At 44.6% G+C, this 21,189-nt stretch overlaps 1 protein-coding gene and 1 pseudogene across 5 annotated transcripts in view; one reads left to right on the plus strand and one right to left on the minus strand.

The window, feature by feature from the left end:
• The window catches only part of TNRC6A (trinucleotide repeat containing adaptor 6A), a 219,020-nt gene that overhangs the window by 148,286 nt on the left and 49,545 nt on the right, over positions 1 to 21,189 (minus strand). The gene's annotated exons all lie outside the window — the stretch shown is intronic.
• On the plus strand, positions 15,755 to 16,264 carry LOC101046426 (putative uncharacterized protein FLJ45256; annotated as a pseudogene).

Consider the following 21,189-nt stretch of genomic DNA (forward strand, 5'->3'; position numbering starts at 1 on the left):
TTATTATTATTATTATTTTTTTTTTTTGAGACGGAGTTTCGCTCTTGTTACCCAGGCTGGAGTGCAATGGCGCAATCTCGGCTCACCGCAACCTCCGCCTCCTGGGCTCAGGCAATTCTCCTGCCTCAGCCTCCTGAGTAGCTGGGATTACAGGCATGCGCCACCACGCCCAACTAGTTTTTTTGTATTTTTAGTAGAGACGGGGTTTCACCATGTTGACCAGGATGGTCTCGATCTTTCGACCTCGTGATCCACCCGCCTCGGCCTCCCAAAGTGCTGGGATTACAGGCTTGAGCCACCGCGCCCGGTCTACTTATATATTATATACATTATTAGTATATATTATTTTTTATTAGGAAGGCTTTTATTTATTAATCAGACTATCTCTTAAATATATATATAAACACATTATATTCTTCCATATATGTATATACATATATACATGTATTTATATATATATATGTATATATATATATATATATATATATGAGACTATATGAGACAGTGTCTGACTCTGTCACTGAGGCTAGAATACAGTGGTATGTTCATGGCTCACTGTAGCCTGGATCTCCTGGACTCAAGCAATCCTTCCTCCTCAACCTCCTGAGTCACTAGGACTACAGGCACATATTACCATGCCCAGGTTTTTTTTTTTTTTTTTAAATAAAGACAGGGTCTTGCTATGTTGCCCAGGCTGGTCTTGAATTCTTGGCTTTCAGGTGATCCTCCTGCCTTCAGCCTCTCAAAGTGCTGGGGTAACAGGCAAGAACTGCTGCACCTGGCCAAATATATTCTTCATATAAAAGTTTTAAAAATTGTGGACAAAAGTTAAGTCTTTCTTAAGCACCCCCAGGAAATCACTAGATATTGAGATCACTAGCTATCAGGAGGCCGAGGCAAGAGAATTGCTTGAGTACAGGAGTTCAAGACCAGCCTGGGCAACATAGTGGGACATTGTCTCTAAAATATATAAATGAAATTAGTCAAGTATGGTGGCATGCGTCTGTAGTCTCAGCTAATTAGTAGGCTTGGGTAGGAAGATTGTTGAACCCTGGATGTCGAGGCTGCATTGAGCCAAGAATTGTGCCACTGCATTCTAGCCTGGGCAACAGAGAGAGACCTTGTCTCAAAAAAAAAAAAAAAAAAAATTCAATGTCTTAAAGGTCTTTTCGTATTAACACTTTTAGATTGACTTAGTCTCTCTGAACTCCTAGTGTGTATATATACACAGTTAATTCAGGTAATTAGAAGGTTTAGAGTTTGCAGTTTGAAATGAACCCTTGGGTCATGTATTAGTTATCTATATCTGCATAACAATTTTCCCCAGAATTTAGCATCTTAAAACAATAAATATTATCTCACAGTCTCTCCTAAGTTTGCAATCAAGGTGTTGGCCAGGACTATGGTCTCATGTGATGGCTCAAGTTGGGAGAATCTTTTTTGAGGCAGGGTCTCACACTGTCATCCAGGCTGGAGTGCAGTGGTGTGATCTTGGCTCACTGCAGCCTTGACCTCCCAGGCTTAAGCGATCCTCCCAGCTCAGCCTCTCAAGTAGCTGGGGCTACAGGCATGCACCACCATACCTGGCTGGGAGAATCTGCTTCTAAGCTCACACATTGGTCATTAACAGACCTCCCTGATGGCTGTTGGCTAGAGTTTCTGCCTCAGATCCTTGCCAGGTGGGCCTTTTCATGGGATTGCTCACAGCATGGTAGCTGTCTTCTCTCAGAGAGGGACAAGGAGGCAAAGGCACACACAACAGAAGCTTTATATCACTTAATATTGGAAGCCACATTCCATCACTTTTGCCATAGTCTTTTTTTGGAGACAGGGTCTCACTTTATTGCCTAGACTGGAGTATAGTGGTACAGTCTCAGCTCACTGCAAACTCTGTCTCCTGGGCTCAAGTGATTCTCGTGCCTCAGCCTCCAGAGTAGCTGGGATTACAGGCATGCACCACCATGCCTGGCTAATCTTTTGTATTTTTAGTAGAGATGGGGTTTTGCCATGTTGCCAAGGCTGGTCTCAAACTCCTGAGCTCAGGCAGTCCGCCCACCTTGGCCTCCCAAACTGCTAGGATTACAGGCATGAGCCACCACGCCCAGCCCCATATTCTATTTATTAGAAGTGTTTCACTACATCCAGTGCACACTCATGTCATGGGGAAGGGATTATACAAGGGCATGAATATCAGAAGGCAAGAATCCCTGGCGCCATCTTGCAGGACACTTACCAAAGCAAAGATCATCCAGCAACCACACAGACAATGGATATGAAAGGAGGGAACCGAGGAAACAAACAGTTCAAGGGAGGAGGTGACAGACAAGTTACTCATTCATCCAACAGATATGTACTGGCTACCTACTTTGTGCCAGGCACTATTTTAGGTACTGAGCATAAAAGAGGGAACAAGACAGACACAGCTCAAACCCTCCTGGAGTTTACTGCAGAGCAGAGACAAGACAAGGCCACTAGAGAGATCGTGAGCATAAGAAACAAGACGGTTGGCATGTAATTCACGAGCTACCTGACAGGGAGCTCACATGGTCTGTGATTGATGGCATGCGGTGAGTGAGTGGAGTTCGGGATGACACTCCCATGTTTCAAGTTTGGACAACTGGCAGATTCTGGTGCCTTCTGTGAGCAAAGGAAAACTGAACAGGGAGCCAGGCATGGTGACTCAAGCCTGTAATTCCAGCATTTTGGGAAACCAAGGCAGGTAGATCACTTAAGGTAAGGAGTTTGAGACCAGCCTGGCCAACCTGGCAAAACCCCATCTCTACTAAAAATTCAAAAATTAGCTGGGCATGGCGGTAGGTGCCTGTAATCATAGCTACTCAGGAGCCTGAGGCAGGAGAATCACTTGAACCCGGGAGGTGGAGGTTGCAGTGAGCCAGGATCGCACCATTGCACTCCAGCCTGGGTAACAGAGTGAAACTCTGTCTCAGTAAAAAAAGAAAAAGAAAAAGAAGGAAAAGAAAACTGGAGAGGGAGTAGATTTAAGGAAGGATGAAAAGGCCAGAGTTGGACATGTTGAATTTAAGGAATCTGTAGGACAACGAGATGATGTTCAGGAGGTAACTGGACACCAGCCCAGAAGTGATGCCTGAATTGGCGACAGACAATAAAAAGTTAGTGGCACGCAGTGATATTTAAAGCCATACCGGTGAAAGTAGAGAGAAAAGAAGGCTAGAGGAACCTTGAGGAATATGAACTTCTAAAGCACAGGGAAAAGAAAATAGAAAGTAAAAGGAAAAAGTAAAAATAAAAGATGAAAGAGCAGTCGGGGAGGTAAGAGTGGGATGTCATGGACTCTGCAGAGAAGAGAATTGGAAGGAAAAAGAGTGATCAAATGCAGTCAAGAAATCAAGAAGTCTTGGCTGGGTGTGGTAGCTCAAGCCTATAATCCCAGCACTTTGGGAGAACGACCAGGGTGGATTGCTTGGATCCAGGAGTTCAAAAGCAGCCTGAGCAATATGGCAAGACATTGTCTCTACAAAAAATAAAAAATTAGCCAAGTGTGGTAGCGTGTGCCTGAGTCCCAGCTACTTGGGAGGCTGACGTGGGAGGATCACTTAAGCCTGGGAGGTTGAGGCTGCAGTAAGCCGTGATCATGCCATTGCACTTCAGCCAAGGTGAAAGAATGAGAACTTGTCTTAAAAACAAAATTAGCCAGGTGTGGTGTGGTGGCACATGCCTGTAATCCCAGCTACTTGGGAGGCTGAGGCAGGAGAATCGCTTGAATGCGGGAGGCAGAGGTTGCAGTGAGCCAAGAGCGTGCCACTGCACTCCAGCCTGGGTGGCAGAGCAAGGGACTCCATCTTAAATAAATAAAATAAAATAAAATAAAAAATGAAAGAAATCAAGAAGTCTCCATTGGTGCAAAAAGACAGTCATCAGTGACCTTGATGCGAACAATTTTAGAAGCAGGGAGTGGGCATTGGAGAAGGTTGAGGAGTGATTGAGAGGTGAGCAACTGGAGATAAGTGGGTGTAAATCATTCTTGATTCTTTTTATCTTATTGGCACGTATATGAATTCTGAGGCATTATCAGAATTAAATGTCCATCTTTGAGGTTATTTCAGTCTCTGGGAGGCTGCCAGCCCTTCCTTTTCCATTTAGCCCTAATGCATTGGTGGAGAATAGTTCCATTAGGCAAGATGAACAGGATTGCTTGGGACAAGTGGGGAGAGTAGGAAGAAAAACCAAGGGTGTGACATCCTGGACTCTGTGACGATAAAGTTGTGTAACCTCCAGTAGACGGAGCAGTAAAGGTCTCCAGGAGTGCAAAGGATGAGGTGGTATGAATTCCTAGAGCCTATGTGGGTACTCCCATATCAAAAATGAGTCCCCGTTTAGATACTGGATAGCCTCCCTTTTTAAATACAGAGTCTCACTCTGTCACCCAGGCTGGAATGCAGTGGTGTGATATTGGCTCACTACAACCTCCTGCCACCCAGGTTCAAGCCATTCTCCTGCCTCAGCCTCCCAAGTAGCTGGGATTATAGGTGCACACCACCATGCCTGGCTATTTTTTTGTATTTATAGTAGAGACGGGGTTTCACCATATTGATCAGGCTGGTCTTGAACTCCTGACCTCGCGATCCACCTGCCTCGGCCTCCCAAAGTGCTGGGATTACAGGTGTGATCCACTGTCCTCAGACTGGATAGCTTTTAAAGCTAAAATGCATCTGTGTCCTTCGGCAGCCTGAAATCTTAGGAAGTTCAGGCATGTCCTACCTAAGAAGAATCACAGCATTTCTCATGCAAAGTATCTTTTTGTATTTCTCCTGCAATTCATTCCAGTGTGTTCTCTCTGTCCACAACATGACTTGTGTTTCCTTAATTATTTTCCCCATGTTGGGATGATAAAATTACATGAAATTTCTGTTGGTTGGAGAATGTTTTTGATTTCTGAGACAGGGTCTTTCTCTGTCACCCAGGCTGGAGTGCAGGGATGTCGTCATAGCTGACTGCAACCTTGAACTCCTGGGCTCAAGCAGTCCTCCCACCTCAGCCTCCTGAATAGCTGGGACTACAGGAACATGCCATGACACCTGGCTAATTAAAAAAAATTTTTTTGTAGAGGTGGGGGTCTCAGTATGTTGCCCAAGCTAGTCTTGAATTCCTGGGCTCAAGTGATCCTCCTGTCTCAGCCTCCCTAAGTGCTGGGATTACAGGTGTGAATCACCACTGCTTGGTGGATGGAGAATTTGGGTGTCTTGACAGTGATGGTTACTTTGGCAGCTTTTCTGTAATCTTTCTTGTGATCTTTCAAAGAAAAGTTTACTTCACATGATTGTTGAGACTTAGACAAAGGTGTGTGTGTGTGTGTGTGTGTGTGTGGTGGGGGCTGTGTTGTAAGAGAATAAATAATACTTAAAAGGATTCCTTTACAGAGCCCCAGCTTCTGTCACAATACACTGAATTTGTCTGCTTTTATGTAGGACTCTGTTGCAATGGAGAGGAAAGGATGGCCCACTTTCACCTGAAATTTAGATTCTATTACTTGCAAAGTCTCTTTCCAATTAGCTCCAGATTATTAATGCCATCTGGCAAACCGGCAACTCATCGTTTAGGGCACCCTGAATCATTTAATACTATTTTATTTTATTTATATATATAGTTTGAGACAGAATCTTCCTCCATCACCCAGGCTGGAGTGCAGTGGCATGATTATAGCCTTACTATAGCTTTGAATTCCAGGGCTCAAGTGATCCTCTATTAAATTCAAACTTACTTTAACTGAGACCAGCTTGGGCAACACATTGAGACCTCGTTGCTACTAAAAATAAAAAAATAGCTGGTGTGGTGGCTCAAGCCTGTAGTCCCTGTTACTCAGGAGGCTGAGGTGGAGGGTCAGATCACTTGAGCTGAGGAGGTTGAGGCTGCAGTAAGCTATGATCACACCACTGTACTCCAGCCTGGGTGACAGAGCCAAACCCTGTCTCAAAAAATAACAAATAAAAAAGGTCATAGACTATAGACTATGGTTCCCAGCTTTCTTTCCTAGACTGTAACTGTGAAAAAAAATGTTTTGAATGGTATCTGATGCCAGGGTCTTTTGAGAACATTACCTAATGTGGATACACCAAGCTGTATGAGGGTGAGGACTTTTGTCATGAGGGTGATGTCACCTAATTGAACTGCATCACTTCAGCTAGTGCCTGTTACATGGTTGTCTCATAGAAATATTTCTTGAGGCTGAACATGGTGGCTTATGCCTGTAATCTCAGCATTTTGGGAGGCTGAAGCAGGTGGATCACTTGAGCCCAGGAGTTCAAGACAAGCCCTGGGCTGGCAAAATTCTATCTCTACAAAAAACACAAAAATTAGCTGGGCAAGGTGGCATGTGCCTGTAGTCTCAGCTTCTTGGGAGGCTAAGGTGGGAGGGTTACCTAAGCCTGGGAGGTTGAGGCTACAGTGGGCTGTGATCGCACCACAGCCTCCAGCCTGGGTGACAGAGTGAGATACTGTCTCAAAAACATAAATAAATAAAATAAATTTCCTGAATGCATTGTTGGAAGATTGTTTTAGTGCCTGAGCTGGTGGGATTCTCACATTCTGCCAGAATCGACTTCCTTATCTTTGCCTGGGACATGGCCCCTTGCAAAGTGGACCTGCTGGCATCCCTAGGCGAGCAAAGCCCTCTCTCTGGGAAGGCTGTGGAACACAGTTCCAGAACATAGCTTTGAAGCCCAGAGGACCAGATTTGAGTTCACTTCGAAATTTGGTAGCTGTGTGACCTTCAGTCTTGGGCAAGTTACTAACTTTTGTACTTTCCTTTGTGACTCTCATTATTAAAGTTTCTATACATACAGAAAAGTTGAAAGAATAGTATTATCCTTTTTTATTTTTATTTTTAATTAAAAAAATTTTGTAGAGAGGGAGTCTTGCTTTGTTGCTCAGGCTAGTCTCAAACTCCTGGCCTCAAGAGATTCTTTCACATCTGCCTCCGAGTAGCTGGGACTACGGGTGTGTGCCATCATGCCTGGGTACCTGGCTACATTTTAAAATACTTTCTGTAGAGATAGGGGTCTCACTATGTAGCCCAGGCTGATCTTGAACTCCTGGGTTCAAGCAATCCTCCTGCCTTGGCCTCTCAAAGGGATTACAGGTATAAGTCACTGCACCCAGCCAGAATAGTACTATTGACGACTATAATGATGAACTATTTAGGTTCAAAACGTGTGTATATTTTGCTGTATTTATATGTAAATACAAGTATATGTGTGTAAGTATACCTATAAGTTACCGGCATCATGACAATTCTTCTCTAAATACTTCAGCCTGTATCATGGAAGAAGAAGAACAGGCTGGGCACAGTGGCTCAGGCCTCTAATCCCAGCACTTTAGGAGGCCGAGGTGGGAGGATCACTTAAGCCTAGCAGTTGGAGACCAGCTTCGGCTATATGGCGAGTCTCCCGTCTCTAAAAAAATAGCAAAAATTAGCCAGGTGTGGTGGCATACACCCGTAGTCCCAGCTACTCAGGAGACTGAGATGGGAGGATCACCTGAGTCCAGAAGGTTGAGGTTGCAGAGAGCTGTGATCAAGCCATTGCACTCCAGCCTGGGCAACTTAGTGAGGTCCTGTCTCAAAAAAAAAAAAAAAAAAAAAAAAAAATTAAAAAATAAAAAATAGGCAAAGAATATTTTCCTATACAAACACAACTCCAGAATCACACTTAAAGAAAATTAACAATTATTTCCTAACACAATCTCACATGCTGTCCATATTCAAATTTCACCAAATGTCCCTCAAATGTCTTTTATGGTTGTTTTAATTTTTCTGGTCAGGATCCAATATAGGATCAGAAATTACATTTGGTTTTTGTCTCTTTACTCTTTTTTTTCTAGAAAAGATTTCTACCCTTTTGTAAATGACACCGATTTATATATTTTTAATTTCATTAAGACAGGGTCTCACTATGTTGCCCAGGCTGATCTTGAACTCCTTGGCTCAAGCCATCTTCCCGCCTCGGCCTCTCAAAGTGCTGGGATTTACAGGTGTGAGCCACCATGCCTGGCCTGATGTTGACATTTTGAAGAGCCCATCCAAGCTAGTTGTCATGGAAACGTCTCACATTTTGGATTCCTGTGACTGTTTTCTCAGGGTGTTTTCTAGGTGCGATTTCCCTGTCTGTGAAATGGGTACAGTGAACAGTAGCTGCCACGTGGGTATCACATACTACTCCCTGGTCAGTGCAAGAACTGCAGGGCCTAGTGCCTGCAAAAGTGCAAAGAGCAGTGTCTAGGCATTTATTCAACATCATGGATGCTGAATAAATGGAGCTCTTGCCATCACCATCATTCCAACCAGCATCCTCCTCCTCATCGCCACCAGCATCTTCAGCACGCAAGAGTCCAAGCCGCATTGACGCGCAAACTTTTCTCATTCTTTCCTCACCCTTCCGGAATGTCTTATGCCCCTCCTGCTCAGTTCCCTCTCCGCTGGAGAACTTAAGCTGAATGAATCTCTCAGCACCTCCAGCAACTGGAGTTTAGCCTCACCCGTCTTCCTAAGGACAACCTCTCTTTTTTGTTTTAGAATCACAATTTTCTGACTCCAAATGGCTTAGACAACAGTGAGGCATTAACGGTGTCTTGTCCACCCAGGGAGCAGGCGGGTGCTTCGTCATTGCTGGTGCTGGCGGTGGGTGACCTTGGCGCGGGGGCTGTGCCGGTGCGGCAGCTGCTGCAGTGCAGTCGGAGGGTTGCCGGGGAAAGGAGATTGGCTGGCGAGGAAGGTGAGGGATGTGCTGCCAGGAGACTGGGACCACGGCCAGATGCTAATTACGATGGCCTGGGGGTGCTGGTACCCCCTGTCAGCATCATCTAAGGAAGTGTGGGGGCTGGTGGGAGTGGGGGAGGTGAGAGAAACGGGCAAGGTGAGAGGGACTGACAGGTTGGAGAAATCCACTTGTTCCCCATGGGTCCACCCTGCCTTCAGACCCAAGCTGTCTGGGAGAAATTGTGGCTGTCACCATAGCAACAGCAGCAGCTGATGCGTGATGCACAGTGTCTGTTAAGAGAAGCTCGGTCAAGCTTGTACCAGTATTTTTCCATCTGAATCTCATTTCTTCAGTGAAATGAGAGAGATCAGAGGCTGAGCAGGGCACAGGTGGGGCCAAGTGGATGTTTGGAAAGGGAGTACAGCAGGAGAGTTCTCAGACATTCTACTGAATTTGGGGAGACTATGGATTGAAGAGAAGCAGATTTTTGCACGACGAAGACATCATTTAAATATCCAGGCTGCTTCAGAATTCCCTTAAATTATACATCAATTGCTGAAGCAGCAGTCCTGTTGCCTCCAGAAAGGTGCAATGCATTGCATCTGGGCGACGCCTGTGGGAAAGGGTGTCTCTGCGGTCCTGAAAGGCAACAGCTTGGGAGTGAGACTGACCTTAGACTCCCAGCTCTGCCACTTCCCAGCTAAGTGGCTTTGGGCAAATTATTTTCCCTCATTAAGCCTCAATGTCCTCATCTGTAAAATGGAGATAATAAGAGTAGCTGGCTGGGTGTGGTGGCTCACACCAGGGATCCCAGCACTTTGGGAGGGCCAAGGTGGGTGGATCACTTCAGCTTAGGAGATTGAGACCAGCCTGAGCAACATGGTGAAACCCCGTCTCTTCTTAAAATACAAAAATTAGCTGGGCATGGTGGCATGCACCTGTAGTCCCAGCTACTAAGGAGGCTGAGGCATGGGAATTGGTTGATCCTGGGAGGTGGAGGCTGCAGTGAGCAGAGATTAGACCATTGCACTCCAGCCTGGGTGACAGAGCGAGACCATCTCAAAAAAAAAAAAAAAAAGGTAGCTGCCTCATAGGGTCATAATGAGAATGAAATGAGTGGGTTAAGCCTAATACTTGGCTCAGATCATGAACTCGATAAGTGATTGCTACTATTACTATAATAACAACTACTCCTATTACTGTAGCTGCTATTATTACTATTACTATTCTTACTGCTACAACAACTACTGTTACTCCTCCTTCTGCCGGCACCACAGGGATTACACAATTCAGCTGAGGACAGAATGATGAATCACTGGCAACTCAGTCCTTTCCCACGAATGGAACTGGAGTGCTTGAATTTGCCAGCACTTTTGTAAGGAGCCGGGAGCAAAGGCTGGGAAGACACGGTCACTGCCCTCACAGACTGTGAATCTAGTGTCTGACAAAGGCATGACTCGAACAACCAGGAATTCTATAGGAGCAATAGGATTTTTCTTCTTCTTCTTCTTCTTTTTTTTTTTTGAGACAGAGTCTTGCTCTGTCGCCCAGGCTGGAGTGCAGTGGTGCAATCTCAGCTCACTGCAGCCTCTGCCTCCTGGCTCAAGTGATCCTCCCACCTCAGCCTCTCAAGTAGCTGGGACTACAGAGGGGCATGCCACCACACTCAGCTAATACTTAATTTTTTGTACAGACTATGTTGCCCAGGTTGGTCTCAAACTCCTAGGCTCAAGCGATCCACCCACCTCAGTCTCCCAAAGTGCTGGGATTACAAGCCTGAGTACCCAGCCAGGACTTTTATTAGAAGAGCTTGTACAGCTGATCTATTTCAGGATTTTTCCAAACTCATCCCTCAAGTTTCCCCTCTCTATTTTTGTCTTGACTATCACATTGTTATTTGTTTAAGGCTTCTTTCCCCCTTTAAATTGATCCTCATTTCATTGGTCAAATAAATGTGGTTTTGAAGGAAACTGGATTGCACTGTGAAAAATGTGAAATTAACATCACTAGCCCTGAAAGAAAGAAACCATGAAAACAATAAGACTAATTATGTGTCGTCACCTTCTAGCTACTACCTTTTTCCTGTTGAACTTTCGGAGACTCAGGCTCACTCTGTTGAAAAGGGAGGCTGGCAAGGCTCAGAGAGGTGTTAAAGGAACACTAGCACAAAATGAAACTTTCTCCGTTTTAATCAGAAGTGCTGAAAAGCAACCAAAGGGAGACCGACTTTCTCACAGTGTAATTCAATGACATTGAATGCTCCATGTTCTTCTCTAGTGAAGGTCATGGCTGGCTTTGATTAAGGGTAAATAATTTCCTCTTCTCAGAGCGGGAGGGAAAGGCAGGGCAAGAAGTAGGCCCTAGAGCAGACTGCATCTCTGCTGCATCTAATTGTTCCAGTGGCCAATACCAGGTGGAAAGCATGGCCTTGGTGATAACAATGGAGGCAAGCATGATGCCATTTTCAGACTGCTTAAGGAGTTCAGAGGCACTGAAGCCCCTCGGGGGAAGTGGGGTAGAGTCGAGGGACTGGTCCAGATCATGAAGGCTTTGTAAATCACACATATTCACTCAGTAAAGTGCAAGCACTGAAATATACAAATATGTGTGTGTGTGTGTGTGTGTGTGTGTGTTTGTGTGTGTAATTTTTTAATACACAGAGTCTTGCTCTGTTGCCATGGCTGGAGTGCAGTGGTACAATCCTAGCTCCCTGTGGTCTCAAACTTCTGGGTAAAAGGGATTCTCCTACCTCAGCCTTCTGAGTACCTGGGACTACGGGCATGTGTCATCATGCCCAGCTAACTAAAAAAAATTTCTTGGTATGTTACTCAGGCTTCTCTCAAACTCTCCTGGCCTCAAGTGATCCTCCTGCCTCAGCCTCCCAAAGTGCTGGGGTTACAGGTGTGAGCTACCACGCCCCACCTACTGAAATATATTAAAGAGAGGAATGATATGACAGCAATAATAACTGTCATTAGTAGTGCACTAACTATGTACTAGTCATGGAATCTTCTTAACAACTCTGGGGTAGGTAACACTATCCCTGTTCTACAGATTGGAAAACTGAGGCTTAACGAGGTTCAGCAGTTTTCCCAAATGTGGTAGATTGACCACAGTTCTCTCCTCCCTGCCTGTCACACTGTGGTCACTTTGCTAAGTAACTTTGCAGCACCTCTTATTAAGAGAGAAATTCGTTTTCCTGGCCACTGGCCTTGTGATCTATTTGGACCACAACAGGGCCATTGGCATCATGATAGGTCAGTTCCAAGCCTGGGCCTCAAGAGGCCTCGTCAGTTTCCACGTATTCTTTGGGAACCCTGTTGTTGCCATGTGCACAGGGCTAGGCCTGCCTTCTGCAGGATGAGAGGAGTCCATTTGTTCCAACTGAGGCCCAGGCATGGGACGGAGCCCAGCCGAGATCAGCAGAGCCACCACTCCAGCCTACAGCTGATCACAGATATATTAGAAAGTCTAGATGAGACCAGAAAAACCATCCCCACTGATCGACGGACTCATGAGCAGTACAGAGTGATGTTCTTTTATTTTTATTTATTTATTTGAGACGGAGTCTCCCTTTGTTTCCCAGGCTAGAGTGCAGTGGCGCAATTTTGGCTCACTAACTTCTGCCTCCCAGGTTCAAGCAATTCTCCCGTTTCAGCCTCCTTAATAGCTGGGACTACTGGCACACACCACCATGCCCTGCTAATTTTTGTATTTTCAGTAGAGAATGGTGTTTCACCATATTGGCCATGCTGGTCTTGAACTCCTGACCTCAAATGATCCACCAGCCTCGGCCTCCCAAAGTGCTGGGATTACAGGTGTGAGCCACCGTGCCCTGCCAAGAGTAGTGTTCTTTTAAGCAATTAAGTTTTGGAGTGGCTTTGGTTACTAAAAACTAACTAGACAACCAAGATAAGCCAGTGAGTAAATGCTGGAGTTGAGATTTGTTCCAGCTGTCACCACTACCCCTGCTATATATGGTTTTTTTTTCTTGTCTTTAGAGAGGGTCTTGCTCTGTCACCTGGGCTGGAGTACAGTGGTGTGAGCATAGCTCACTGCAGCCTTGACCTCTGGGGCTCAAGTGATCCCCCAACTTCAGCCTCCTGAGTAGGTAGGACCACAGGCATGCATCACCATGTCCAGCTAATTTTTACATTTTTGTGGAGAAGGGGTCTTGCTATGCTGCCCAGGCTGCTCTCAAACTCCTGACTTTAAGCCATCTTTCCACCTTGGCCTCCCAAAGTGCTGGGATTACAGGTGTGATCCACTGCACTGGCTCATTTATTCTCCTGAGTGTCATTTCTCAGGTTTCCCATTTATGTTGCTATGTACCATTTCTTCAGTACAACCACTCACAACTTTCCACTGACAAGGAATTCACAATCAGCTGCCTCGCGCCACCACCGCCACTACCACCTCGTAAAGATTTGATCGATACCCTAGCAGAGCATACAAAGAGAAATTGCAGGGAGAGATTTGTCCCTGCAAGCAAATTTTCCACAAGTGACATCTTTAATAATTCTTTTTTTTTTTTTTTTTAGATGGAGTCTTGCTCTGTCTCCCAGGCTGGAGTACAGTGGCGCAATCTTGGCTCACTGCAACCTCCTCCTCCCAGGTTCAAGTGATTCTCCTGCCTCAGCCTCCTAAGTAGCTGGGATTACAGGCAGGTACCACCACGTCCAGCTAATTTTTTGTAGTTTTAGTGGAGACGGAGTTTCATTGTGTTAGCCAGCATAGTTTTGATCTCTTGACCTTGTGATTTGCCCGCCTTGGCATCCCAAAGTGCTGGGATTACAGCATGAGCCACTGTGCCTGGCCTCACCTTCAATAATTCTTGCAAGGCAGTAGTGCTCAACCAGAGGCAATTTTGACCAACTAGAAGACATTGACAATGTTTGGAGACATATTTTATTGTCATAACCGGGGAGGGAGTGCTATGAGCCTATAGTTGGGTAGAGGCCAGGGATACTGCAAAAGAAACATCCTACAATGTACCAGACAGCCCCTCAGGACAAAGAATTATCCTCCCCAAAATGTCAATAGTGCCAAGGTTGAGAAACGATTTTAAGGTAATATGGAACAAGACCATTGTTATGACTGTGAAGAAAACACCTTTGAGCAGTGAGTGGATCTTGAGCCTGGCTACACATTAGATTCACCCAGTGAATTAAAAACCAATAACAACCTAACGCTCCACCCTGATTCTCTCAGTCTCTGACTCAACTGGGGTGGGACCATTTACAAATTCTTTCCAGGCTGAATGTGGTGGCTCATGCCTGTAATCCCAGTGCTTTAGGAGACAAAGGCAGGAAGATTGCTTGAGGCCAGGAGTTTATGATCAGTCTGGGCAACATAGCAAGATCCCGCCTCTGTAAGAAAAAAAAAAAATGAGCCAGGTTTAACTGCATGCACTTGTAATCCCAGCTACTCGGGAGGCTGAGGTGGAAGGATTGTTTTAGCCCAGGAGTTCAAGGCTGCAGTGAGCTGTGATTGCACGTACCGCTGCACTCCAGCCTGGGTGACAGAGTGAGACCTTGTCTCTAAAATAAATAAATAAATAAGTAAGTAAATAAATAAATAAATAAAAATAAAGTTAGTTTGCCCTTCCTCCTCATCAGATCAGTCTCTCCACTTCAAATCTTGCCCCTCTGATGTTAGAATCTGCCTGTAACCCTCCCCCTGATTCTGCGGAGCCTCGTACCTTACTTCTCCTGGCTTCTGTCTGACCCACTTCTGTTCTCCACCACCCTTGCCCCAATCAAACACTTTTTCTCTGATGCAAAACTCTACCTGCTCACAGATTTCCATAAGCTCTTCGTATACAGAAAACATTTTGGGATTTCTTATAGGCTGTGTGTGTGTGTGTGTGTGTGTGCGTGTGTGCATGTGTGTCTGTGTGTGTGTGTGTGCGCATGTATGAGATTTGGGGATTACTGCAAGGCACCCTACACACGAGTCTTCTGATATCTCCCTTCTTTATTTTTTATTTTATTATTTAGAGACAGGTTCGCACTCTGTCTCCCACACTGGAGTGCAGTGGTATGATCTTGGCTCACTACAATCTCTGTTTCCAAGTTGCAAGTGATTCTCCTTCCTCAGCCACCTGAATAGCTGGGATCACAGGTGAGCGCCACCATGTCCAGCTAACTTCTGTATTTTTAGTAGAGACAGGATTTCACCATGTTGGCCAGGCAGGTCTCAAACTCCTGACCTCAGGTGATCCACCTGCCTCCACCTCCCAAAGTGCTGGGATTACAGGTGTGAGCCACCACACCCGGCCTCCTTACCTTCATTTCCCCTTCTCTTCTGGTCACTACAGGGTTAACTCAACAGGCTTGGGAATGGTTAAACCCTGCACATCTCAGAGGAAGGACTGGCCCTTGACCTGTTCTTGCAATATAACTGCTAAGCCCTCAAAATATTCTGCCCGATAAGAGGACTTTTCTATATCTGGGGCCTTAAGCCATGCCAGATAGTTGATGCTAACAACATGATTTATGGTGTGGGCCTGAGGTCATGCTGTATCAGCCTGACCTCTGGAGGGGCTGGACATGGGGTAATTAATCCCCAATAAAAGCCATGGACACCAAGGCTCAGGCGAGCTTCCCCGGTTGGCAAAGTTCTGTGTGTGTTGTCACACATCATTGGCTGGGGGAATTAAGCACTGCACATAAAACTCTCTAGGAGGTTACAGCTACAAGTTCCTGCCTGCATTCTGCCCTGAGCACCTTTTTCCTTTGCTAATTTTATTTATCTATTTATTTATTTTTGAGATAGAGTCTTGCTCTGTCACCTAGGCTGGAGTGCAGTGGCGTGATCTCGGCTCACTGCAACCGCCGACTCCTGGGTTCAAGTGATTCTCCTGCCTCAGCCTCCCAAGGAGCTGGGATTATAGGCGCCAGCCACCATGCCCCGCTCATTTTTGTATTTTAGTAAAGATGGAGTTTTGCTATGTTGACCAGGCTGCTTCTCGAACTACTGAGCTCAAGTGACATGCCTGCCTTGACCTCCCAAAATGCTGGGATTACAGGCATGAGCCACTGAGCCCGGCCCCTTTGCTGATTTTTAATTGGTATCCTTCCACTGTATTGAGCTGTAACTGAATACAATAGCTTTTTTGAGTTCTGCGAGCCTTTGCAGCAAATCGTCAAACCTGAGGGTGTCTTGGGGACTTCCAGACACATCTTCACACTCCCTCTTCTCTCTTCTCACTTCCTCTGGAGTAAACTAAAGGAGGCCTCTGCTTGCCTCTTGTAAGGCAGTTCTGAACACACTGGGATCATTTGTGAACTCATATCCTCTTCTAAACAATTCACCAAGACATTTCTTTCAAATAAACCCAGTGCTCTTCATGGAGGTGATGCTGGTGAAAATGATTTTCTCCAGCTTATTACATACTTTTGCAGAAGCTCCGGTTTAAGAGTTTGAGCATGTATGTGTGTGTACCTACACACCACCACATATACGCATGCTCACAACTGTCTTGCCTTCACCAGAACCAGGACTAAGAGTTACTCTATTGCCAGAATTGAGAAATCATTTTTACCTATTGTAAAGCCAATGAAAGTGCAATGGAAAAGTCCGGTGCGTTGGCTCATGCCTGTAATCCCAGCACTTCGGGTGGCCAAGGCAGGCAGATCACGAGGTCAAGAGACTGGGACCATCCTGGCCAACATGGTGAAACCCTGTCTCTACTAAAAACACAAAAATTAGCTGGGCATGGTGTTGGGTGCCTGTAATCCCAGCTACTTGGGAGGCTGAGGCAGGAGAATCGCTTGAACCCAGGAGGCAGAGGTTGCCATGAGCCAAGATTGTGCCACTGCACACTCCAGCCTGGTGACAGAGTGAGATTCCTTCTCAAAAAAAAAAAAAAAAAAAAAAAAAGAAAAGAAAAAGAAAAAGAAAAAGAAAAAAAAAGAAAGTACAATGAAAAATACCGGCATGGCTGGGCTCAGTGGCTCACGCCTGTAATCCTAGCACTTTGGGAGGCCAAGGTGGGTGGATCACTTGAGATCAGGAGTTCAAGACCAGCCTGGCCATCATGGTAAAACCCCATCTTTAAAAAAGCAAGCAAGCAAGCAAGCAAGCAAGCAAGCAAGAAAAACACCAGCATGCCTATGCATAGCCTCTCTGCAAATAAGATTAAGGTCCCTTCACCACCTGCTTGCACTGCTAATGGCCCTGTAGATTCCACTGGATAGACCTGTAATTTTCTCAACCATTTTCTCTAATGTTGGATACTTGGGTTGTTTCCAACATTTTTGCTCTTCTAAATAAGGCACCCATAATGATTCTTGCAGAGTAATCATTAGGCTCTTCTATAATTATCTAATTATCTTTTTTTTTTTTTTTTTTTTGAGACAGGGTCTTGCTCTGACACCCAGGCTGGAGTTGCAGTGGCGCCATCATGGCTCACTGCAGCCTCCACCTCCCACATTTAAGTGATTCCACGGTCTCAGCCTCTTGTGCAGCTGGGATCACAGGTGTGCACCACCATGCCTGGCTAATTTTGTACTTTTTATAGAGATGGGGAATTTTTTGGTATGTTTTTCATGGAGACTTGTTTCACCATGTTGCTCAGGCTATTCCGAAACATCTGGACTTAAGCAATCCTCCCACCTCAGCCTCCCAAGGTGCTGGGACAACAGGCATGAGCCACCGTGTCCAGCCATATAATTATCTTAAGATAAATTTTTATACGTGGACTTTCTGAATTAAAGAGCACAGGTTTTGGTTTGTTGGTTGCTTGGATTTTAGAGACGGTATCTAACTCCATTGCCCAGGTTGGAGTGCAGTGGTGCAATCATAGCTCACTGCACCCTTGAATTCCTGGGTTCCTGAAGTCCTCCTTCCTCAGCCTCCCAAGCAGCTAGGACTAGAGAGTACAGATGTTTTTAAGATTGTTGAAAGATTATACCCTTTGGGGACTGTATCAGTTACAAACTCTACAAATTCTGTAGAAACATGATCATGTCTCTATTTCTTGCCACACTGGGCATTAATTACTCGCTCCATTAATGAGTTAATTGCACCATCAATGAGTATGGTAAAAGTGTGACACATTTACACTACAGAATATTATGCTGTAGGCTGGGCGCAATGGCTCACGCCTGTAATCCCAGCACTTTAGGAGGCTGAGGCGGGTGGATCACAAATTAGGAGATCAAAACCATCTTGGCTAACATGGTGAAACTCCATCTCCACTGAAAATACAAAAATTAGCTGGGTGTGGTGGCGGGCACCTATAATCCCAGCTACTCCGGAGGCTGAGGGAGGAGAATCACTTGAACTTGGCATTTCATCATGTTGCCCAGGCTTGTTTTGAACTCTTGAGCTCCAGCAGTTCACCCGCCTCAGCATCCCAAAGAGTTGGGATTATAGGCATGAGCCACTGAAAAATATTTTAGTAAATTAACAGATCTTTTTCTAGAATTGACAGTTTATTAAATTGAAAAATGTTTTCTAAAATTGACAAATCTGGAAATAGAGGCTTAAAATATTATCTAAAAGTACAAAGCCAACCTAAAAGCATAAAGCATACTGCAGTAGTCATTCTATCTATCTATCTATCTATCTATCTATCTATCTAAAGTATAAAGCAAAAAATGACTGGAAATACATAGATACAGAATAAAGCAAAGCAAACACAGTGCTTGTCTGACATTATAAAAACAGAGGAAATAAAACAAAAAAATATAAAATGAGAGAATGAAGACAAATCGTATTTGTTACTGCAGTGAACGTACGTGGAGTTAAAAAAAAAAAAAAAAAAAGCAATTTGCATCTGTCATGGTGGCTTATGCCTGTAATCCCAGCACTTTGGAAGGCTGAAGTGGGCAGATCACCTGACGTCAGGAATTCGAGACCAGCCTGACCAATATAGTGAAACCCCGTCTCTACTAAAAATGCAAAAATTAGCTGGGCATGGTGGCAGGTGTCTGTAATCCCAGCTACTCAGGAGGCTGAGCCAGGAGAATGGCTTGAACCCAGGAGGTAGAGGTTGCAGTGAGCCAAGATCATGCCACTGCACTCCAGCCTGGGGACAGAGTGAGACTCTGTCTCAAACAAAACAAAACATAACAAAACACAACAAACAAACAAAAAAGCAATTTAAAGAGAAAGACTTTTAGGTGAGACCAAAAAGGCAAAACCTGACTTTTGTTTGAAAATAAAAAAATATGCCATACAGTTTCTTAGGAAAACTGAAATTAAAAGCATAAGTAAAGATACACCTTACAGAATGATAAAATGGACTTTAGAGACTCCGAAGGAGAAGGGTGGGGGGGGGAGCTAAGGGTAAAAGACTGCACATTAGGTACAATGTACCCTTCTCTGTTGACAGACACACTAAAATCACAGAATTCACTGCTATGAAATTCATCCATGTAACAAAATGAACACTTGTACCCCAAAAGCTGTTGAAATAAATATTTTAAAAAAGGTAAGAGAAGACATACCAGATGAGGTTAAGAAAAAGAAAGTGGAGTTCATGATATTAATATCAGACAATGTTTAATCTAAGGTTAAATGAGGCAACCTTGACAAATGGGGGCATTTTGTAATGACAAAGGGCACCAAGAGTTAGGCTAAAACTTCGGTATGAGAACACAACAGAAAGTGGCATCAAACTTGCACACGCATGCTTATAGAAGCACAATTCACAATTGCAAAAATGTAGAACCAACCCAAATGCCCAAAGGAATGAATTGGCCCGGCGCGGTGCTCATGCCTGTAATCCCAGCACTTTGGGAGGCCGAGGCAGGGAGTTTGCCTGAGCTCAGGAGTCTGTGACAAGCCTGGACAACACGGTGAAAGCCCATCTTTACTAAAATACAAAAAATTAGCTGGGTGCGGTGGTGGGCGCCTGTAGTCCCAGCTACTCAGGAGGCTGAGGTAGGAGAATTGCTTGAACCCAGCAGGCAGAGGCTGCAGGGAGCCAGGATTGCACCATTGCACTCCAGCCTGGGCAACAGAGAGAGACTCAGTCTAAAAAAAAAAAAAAAAAAAAAAAAAAGGAATGAATTAATGGCATTCGCAGCAACCTGGATGTGATTGGAGTCTATTATTCTAAGTGAAGTAACTCAAGAACGGAAAACCAAACGCCGTATGTTCTCACTCATAAGTGGGAGCTAAGCTATGAGGACGCAAAGGCATAAGAATGACACAAGGGACTCTGGGGACCCAGGGGGAAAGAATGGGAAGAAGGTGAGGAATAAAGGACTATAAATTGGGTTCAGTGTATATTGCGCAGGTGATGGGCGCACCAAAATCTCACAGATTACTGCTTAAGACCTTATGTAACCAAACACTACCTGTTACACAAAAACCTACAGAAATAAAAAATTTTAAAAAAAGAAAAGAAAATGGCATCAAAATAATCACAGCATCAGCTTCCACTAGACACCAAAACTAACATATGACTACAGCTCAACTCTCCCAGCCCACAATAGATAAAACAATTAAGAAAAAATATTTAGAGGATCTGAATGTATGTTTAATAAGGTTGACCTTGTCATTTATGTCAAATGCTGTACACTGATAATAGAGAATACATCTTTTATGTGCCTATGGAATTTTCATGGTAATAGGTGATGTATCAGGCCATGAAGAAAATCTTAACAAAATTCAAAATGGAGAAAGAGTAGAGACTGTGGTGATGGCTCATGCCCGTAATCCCAGCACTTTGGGAAGCCAAGGCAGGAGGATTGCTTGAGCCTGGGGGTTTGAGACCAGCCTGTACAAAATTGTGAGACCCTGTCTCTACAAATAATACAAAAATTATCCTGGCTTAATGGTGTGCACCTATAGTCCCAACTATTTGGGAAGCTGAAGGAGGAGGATCTCTTGAACCCAGGAGAGAGAGGCTTCCATGAGCTGTGTTTGTACCACTGAAGCCAGCCTGGGTAACAGAGCAAGACCAACAAAATTAGAAGGGGAAAATTCTACCACCCACCACTCGGTAAAAGGGAGGGTGTTTGGGGGGCACAAGGAGAGAGAGACACAGAGAGAGACAGATCAAAGAAAAAATTTAAACCCAAATTTCTCAACATCTTGAATAATAAAATGAAGTTAATACATAGCAAAACCTCTGTCCTATGACTAAAGCTGGGTTGTAGAGAGGAACAGACAGAGCCCTAAACAAAGGCATAAGTAAAGTAGGACAAATAAAGGAAGTGAATTTAGTATTCACTCAAAGAAGTTAGAAAAACAACAAACTATTCCAGGAAATAAGAAGAAAGACAATAATAAATGGGTGAGTTAGAAAATAAAAAGAGTGGCCGGGCGCAGTGGCTCATGCCTGCAATCCCAGCACTTTGGGAGACCCAGGCGGGTGGATTGCTTGGGCAACATGGCAAAACTTCAACTCCACAAAATATACGAAAATTAGCCAGACGTGCTAGCATGCACATGTAGTCCCAACTACTTTTTTTTTTTTTTTTTTTTTTTAAAGACGGGG

This window comes from Saimiri boliviensis, chromosome 12 (genome assembly GCF_048565385.1).
Source record: "Saimiri boliviensis isolate mSaiBol1 chromosome 12, mSaiBol1.pri, whole genome shotgun sequence".
Taxonomy (NCBI): Eukaryota; Metazoa; Chordata; class Mammalia; order Primates; family Cebidae; genus Saimiri; species Saimiri boliviensis.